The 6,653-nt window shown below is 45.4% G+C and overlaps 1 pseudogene; it reads left to right on the top strand.

The window, feature by feature from the left end:
- The first annotated feature begins 511 nt into the window (after positions 1 to 511).
- Positions 512 to 6,653, top strand: part of LOC136329940 (S-formylglutathione hydrolase-like) — a 32,708-nt pseudogene continuing 26,566 nt past the window's right edge.

The following is a 6,653-nucleotide window of genomic DNA, read 5'->3' as shown; positions in this document are numbered from 1 at the left end:
AGAAAAATACCTCCCTAGGACAGGGCTACCCACCATGAACTGCTTTTAGTTAGAATTAATTTCAGTCTCTAAGTCTGAGTTTTTTAGACCACCATGCAGGCCTCCCCAGAGCTGATCAGGTTCAGCATGTGGCCCCTTTTCCATCCACAATATTTTATTTATAATAAAGAACACAACTTAGAAACAGCCAGATCAGAGAGATGCACAGGGCAAGATATCAGAAAGGATGCAGAGCTTCCATGTCTCCCCGGGTGTACACCTTCCCAAAACCTGGATAGATTCACCTACCTAGAAGCTCCCCAAACCATTCCAGTGAGAGCCTTTGATGGAACATTCATTATTATAAGGCCAGTAGCCACAGCCACCATCACAGCCCCCCCGGCCCATGCAGGTTCACATTAGATTCGGACAGACGGTAATGAAACAATGGAGCAAAGAACTGGTGGGCCATCAGCTTTAATCCTAGCTTGCACCCGGTGGGCAAGAAATACACGTGTAAGGTCGGTGGATAATGGGGGATGGTCACGTGGGGAACTCAGATCTGCGAACTTTGGCTGGGACCACCCACAACAGGTGCGCCAAAGGGAGGCTTCACAGGAACCATTTGGAAAAAAGAGATCGTCTGCCAGCCAGTGGGATTTCACCACGTCATGTTAGCTCCACTTCCCTAGAGGGACCCTTTAAATATCTCCCACGTGGTTTAATCTTTGCAACTTCCCTAGCCTCCATCTTTCTTTCTTCGGGGCCAGGGAACCTTGCCGGGCAGGATGTGTGCTCTGTACTCAATAAAGCCATTTGCTATTCCACACTTTGTGGCTCTGAGCCCTCTTCCTTCCTTCTTGGTGGGGAAAAATACCTTACATTTTGGTGCTGAAAACCCAGAAGGAGTTAGAAGTCTGCAAGGACCACTCCCTTCCTCTCCCCTCCGAGAAAGAACCAGGATCTCCGACCCTCCACCCACTTCAGCGCACCGTGCAGTAAGTCCCCTGCCTCCAGCCACCCTTGAGTTCTTTCTGCCGAGACTCCCTGTCCAAACTGTAACTACGTCAGGGAAGTCTTTTCCGTCCGTCCTGTGCTTGTCCCCAAGTACATCCACTTTACCTTTTCCGTCCGAGGCCAGACCTTTGAGTTTTTAGGATGCTAATACTCAATGCTGACCACTCCGAGGACTGAGGGCGGCTGTTGGGGCACAGGAATCTCCCTCCCTAAAGAAGAAGAAACCGTTCTTCTTCTCCGCTGTGGCCAGGCCACAGAACCCACTCAATTAGCCTCCTGAAGGGACTTTCGGTGTTAACACCCTCACCAATTTAACTATCGCCAAAAAAGCTGGGAACTGATTGGAGATCTCTTACATACACGGCTTCTAATTATCCACACACCTGTCCTTAATCTCTGCGCTGCCTGTTCCACCACGCAGGCCTTTTTCTGGCCAGAGAAACCTCACCTAAAACCTCCACTCCTGATCTTTCCTTCTCCGCGGACTCCCAACTCTCTCTCCCTCCTGTCTGACCCCTGCGGGCACCCCTCTCTTGGGATTTCTCTGGTCCCTCTGTGGATCTCTTTTGTGCTCGGGTCTCTTCCCTCTGAGAGCCTCCTCCCCTCCCTTTGCAAAAAACCTGTTTCTTATTCACCATTACCATCTCTTTCTCCTCCCCTGCTGGCCAGGGGCCACTCCCTTCACTGTGTTCTTAAGTCCCTCCCCGTCAGGCCATTCTCAGCCTGGCATTGGCTCTTACACCAGTTTTCAGGATGTCCAACCCCAATTTTCTTGCAGGAAGTTCCTGCCCTGTTCAGCGTTTCCTGTAGGATCTGGGTGCCGGGCTCCGCACGAAACTCCCTCCTCTTATTCCCAAACCCCTATCCAGAACCTGTGAACACAGCATTTAAAGTTTTTAACGGTCCCAATTAGTAGAAAGAGGCCAAGGCTGTTCGCCAGGCCCCTATGCAGCAGAAAGTAATGCTCCAAACCCAAACTCTTGTGGCAACCCTGAGACTAGCAGAGCCACCAGCAACTTGCTTTAAGTGTGGCAAGCAGGACCACTGGTCCCGGCAGGGCCCCTGCCGGCGGCTGCCCACTGAGCCCTGCCCTGACTGCAAGCAGCCCGGTCACTGGTGGAGTGATTGCCCCTTTGGGCAACAGGTTTTTCCTCAGCGCCTCTACGTGGAGGACAAGCTGCCCGAATGGGAGGGCCAATCCAGCCAGGTGGATGCATTGCTCGAACTCCTAGGACACAGCCTGGACTCGGAGAACCGAGGTTTCTGCAACAACTGGGTAAGTCCATCTCATTCCCTGTGGACACAGGGGCTGCTTTCTCTGTTTTGCCATCACACTCTGGACCTCTAGTTCCCTCACAGGTCTCGGTTATGGGAATGGATGGGACCTCTTCCTTTCCCCTTTTTACACCACTCCTGACATGCAGTTTTGCCTCAAGCTTGCCTCCTTACAGGACCACTGTCATTCGGAACCACTGGACTCCATTCATCTCCAGCTCACCTAAAGGCTGGACCCTGCAAATTCCCCTATTACTGGCCTGACCTGTGGTGGCGCAGTGGGATAAAGCGTCGACCTGGAACACTGAGGTCGCCGGTTCGAAACCTTGGGCTTGCCTGGTCAAGGCACATATGGGAGTTGATGCTTCCTGCTCCTCCCCCTTCTCTCTCTCTCTGTCTCTCTCTCTCACTCCTCTCTCTCTAAAAAAATCAATAAATAAAATATTAAAAAAAAAAAAAAAAACAAATTCCCCTATTACTCCTCACTTTTTTTTAAATCCTTACAGGACCGCATTCGCAAAGTTTCTCAACTCATAGCCACACAGATGATCCTCCTGACACCCCTCAAAACCACCACCTTCCGATCTCCCCCTCCCCACGACGCTCCTATTCAGCAGGAAGTAGCCAGATGAATAAATGGCGCCCCTTTTTCTATTTAACACAAAAGGTCAGAATGTAAGGTCGGTGGATAATGGGGGATGGTCACGTGGGGAACTCAGATCCGCGAACTTTGGCTGGGACCACCCACAACGGGCGCGCCAAAGGGAGGCTTCACAGGAACCATTTGGAAAAAAGAGATCATCTGCCAGCCAGTGGGATTTCACCACTTCCTTGGAGGGACCCTTTAAATATCTCCCATGCGGTTTAATCTTTGCAATTTCCCTAGCCTCCATCTTTCTTTCTTCGAGGCCAGGGAACCTTGCCTGGTGGGATGCGTGCTCTGTACTCAATAAAGTCATTTGCTATTCCACACTTTGTGGCTCTGAGCCCTCTTCCTTCATTCTCGGTGGGAAAAAATACCTTACAACACACAGTGGGAAAACACTTCCCTTCCCATTCAGGGCTCCCAAAGGCACTGACTTATCTGAGTTTCCTAGAATCAAAGGTTTCTAGCTCACTAGCCTTATTCACCTCTGTTCCCCATCTCCTTCTCTCTACACAAACTCTGCACAAACTGGCATCTCCCTTTGCACTCTGCCGTCTTGGCTGCTTCTCCTCTCCTCCATGTGGCCTTTCTCTGCTCTCCTCTCTAATGCTAATCCAGGAAGAGATTAGCAAACTCCCAGTCTGCCCCACTTTATAGTGTAGAAACCAAAGCCTTTAAGCCAATATACAAATAAGGAAGTCTCTGATACAAAGTCACTTATCTGAGGCATAATGGGATTCCTCATGAGAGTGCACCACCCCCCATCATGCAATCAGTCAAGGGTGCGGGGAAAAGCTTAGTCTTAAAACTAAGCTTTAGGCTATAACCATCCTGCCTGCTTACAGCCTGTCCCCCACACCCAATACAAACTATAAGCGAGCAAACATATATATCTTATTTTAAAACTTATTTGACCAACAATTATGTAGGCATGATTAATTAAATCATTGGCCATTGTAAAGCCAGTAGTCATGGCCACCATCACAGCTGCCTGGCTTTTGCAGGTTCACATTTGATCTGGACAGATCATAAAGAAACAGTGGAGCCAAAAACTGGTGAGCTATTTTCTTTTATTCCTAGCTCACACTCAGCAAGTGAGTAAGCAAACACACTGGGCTCCAAAACCCACTCATTCAGTGCTCACAAAGCTACTGACACATCAAAGTTTTCCTAGAATCAAAGGCTTTCACCTCACCAGTCTTATTCATCTCTGTTCCCCATCTCCTTCTCCTCTATGAACTGGCTTCTCCTTCACCATTCTGCCATTTTTGGGAGCCTCGTCCATGTGGCTTCCCTGCCCTGCTACCACATGGGCTCTTCCTCTCTCTAAGAATGTGGTTTCTTTCTCCCAAATGGCCTCCTAGCTCCTACTTTTAAAACCTTTTGGCATGAAAGCCCTCCCCCAACACACATTGGCATAACCAACCCCCCTCTCAAGCAAGAAGGGCAATTAGCCGCCATCTTTAACAGAGTGAACAAAATATATCTTATCTGCCTGACATCCATTAATAATTAACTCAATCTCTGGTCCCCCTCTATCCTCCCTGGAGATCAGGAGGTGAGGCTGAAATTTCCAACTTTCTAATCACATGATTGATTCCCTTGGCAACCAGTCCTTATCCTTATGGGCTTTCCAAAAGCCACCTGGTTAACATAAATTCAAGTGTTGTGGACCAAAAGATACTACTTTGACCTTTATTTCTTTGGAGCTATTTCAGGAACTGGGGACAAAAAACAAATATGAAACAAAAAACTGTTCTTATCACTCTCTCACTTAGAAAATTACAAGGATTTTAGGAGCTCTGAGCCAGGTATTTGGGACAAAGGCCAAAAATATATATTTCTTATTATATCACCATGTCCTTATTAATGATTGAATCCAAGGACAATGAGGTAATTTGTAGTTGTTACAAACAACCAAATCCAGATCTTCATTCACCACCAAAAGCAGTATCTTGTGGCGTGCTCCAGGACTCTGTCCTGGGTCCTATTTTGAAAATATATTTACCTATGCCTTTCACAGAAAAACAAAATATGCATTTTGTCAAATTTTTAATGATATAAGGCTGAAAAAATTGGCTAATTCTTTGGATCATAAAACTACGAATCCAGAAATATCTTAACTGTCTGAAAATGTTGATCAAATCTAAGAGAATAAAGTTGATTTGTGCCTGACCTGTGGTGGTGCAGTGGATAACGTGTCAACCTGGAAACGCTGAGGCTGCCGGTTCAAAACCCTGGGCCTGCCTGGTCAAGGCACATATGGGAGTTGATGCTTTCTGCTTCTCCCCCCTTCTCTCTCTCTCTCTCTCTTCCCTCTCTATAATGAATAAATAAAATCTTTATAAAAAATTGATTTGTGATCAATGTAGAGTCCTACCCTTAGATTTAGAAATTTAGCAACACAAGTACAAAATGAGGTAAACATGGTTTAATAAAATCTGATTTGACAAAACAGGAATTTTAGCTGACTGACACTCCAAATAAGCTAAGAATATAATTTGGCTGCCATCCACATTTGATTATGTCAATGTAAGAAACATTCAAACCTATAAAAAAAAATTTATAAGAGTGAATTTGAGCCAAATTGATAACACATGCCAGGGAGCAAGACCTCAAATGCTCTGGAGAATAACAGTTTTGCAGTTTCTTTAATGCATTTGAAATTAAGGAGGGAATTTAAGGAAGATTACATGAAGGTGGAAGAGCAGTCAGTGATTAGGTTACAGGGTAGTTAAGGCTTACTTCAAAGCTGTATTAAACTAGATGCACAGTAACAATGAACAGCAGTTACTTAAGGCAAAGATAAACCTTTTACTAAAGAAGTTATGGCCCTGGCTGGCTGGCTCAGTGGATAAAGCATTCTGGTATATGGCTGTCCCAAGTTTGATTCTAGTCAGGGCACACAAGAGAAACGACCATTTGCTTCTCTCCTCCCCCTTCTCCCCCTTCTTTCCCTCTTCCTTTCCCATAGCCAGTGGCGCAGTTGGTTTGAGCATCAGCCCCGGGTGCCGAGTGTAACTCAGTTGATTCGAGCATCAGCCCCAGACAGGATTGCTGGGTGGATCCCAGTTGAGGCACTTGAGGGAGTCTGTCTCACTATCTCCCCTCCTCTCACTTAAAAAAAAATGAATAAATAAATAAGTCATTACTGGGGCATTGCTATCCACATGACCTGCCCATTTAGGAATTTTTGAAGATCACCCTATGAAGTTACTAGCTAGAGGAGCTCTGTTTTCATTCACTATTATACAGTTGAATAAGGATTTCTCAAGATTCACACTAGGACCAAGAAGAGAAGTTTAATGAAGACAAATTTCAGGTCTCTATAAAAAAGACCTTTAGTCTGTTTAACCATAAAATGGATTGTTTTGTGAAGTACTGTATTCCCTATTGCTGGAGATGTTTAAACAGAGAACTACCACTTGCTTAAATTAGTGAAAAAGTATCAGGTAGACAAAATTTAAGGCCAAATATGGAATTCTAAAAATGTACAATTTTAAGATATGAATTAATAACTGACCTGTTTAATGTTTTAAAAATGCAATATCATAGCTTAAACAAATATTTTTATTCATATGATCAATTCTGTCAAGAATGATAATCTTGATAGGTGAAGGAAGTAGAGTAGGTGGTCCAAGGGATTTCTGCCTCAGGGAATGTGGTATATACTCCTTTATTACAGGTACCTTTTTAAATTCCCAATCTGAAAGATGATGAACATCTCCTTTAGACC

Source organism: Saccopteryx bilineata, chromosome 3, assembly GCF_036850765.1.
Source record: "Saccopteryx bilineata isolate mSacBil1 chromosome 3, mSacBil1_pri_phased_curated, whole genome shotgun sequence".
NCBI classification, from domain to species: Eukaryota; Metazoa; Chordata; class Mammalia; order Chiroptera; family Emballonuridae; genus Saccopteryx; species Saccopteryx bilineata.
This window is presented reverse-complemented; position numbering and strand designations above follow the sequence as displayed.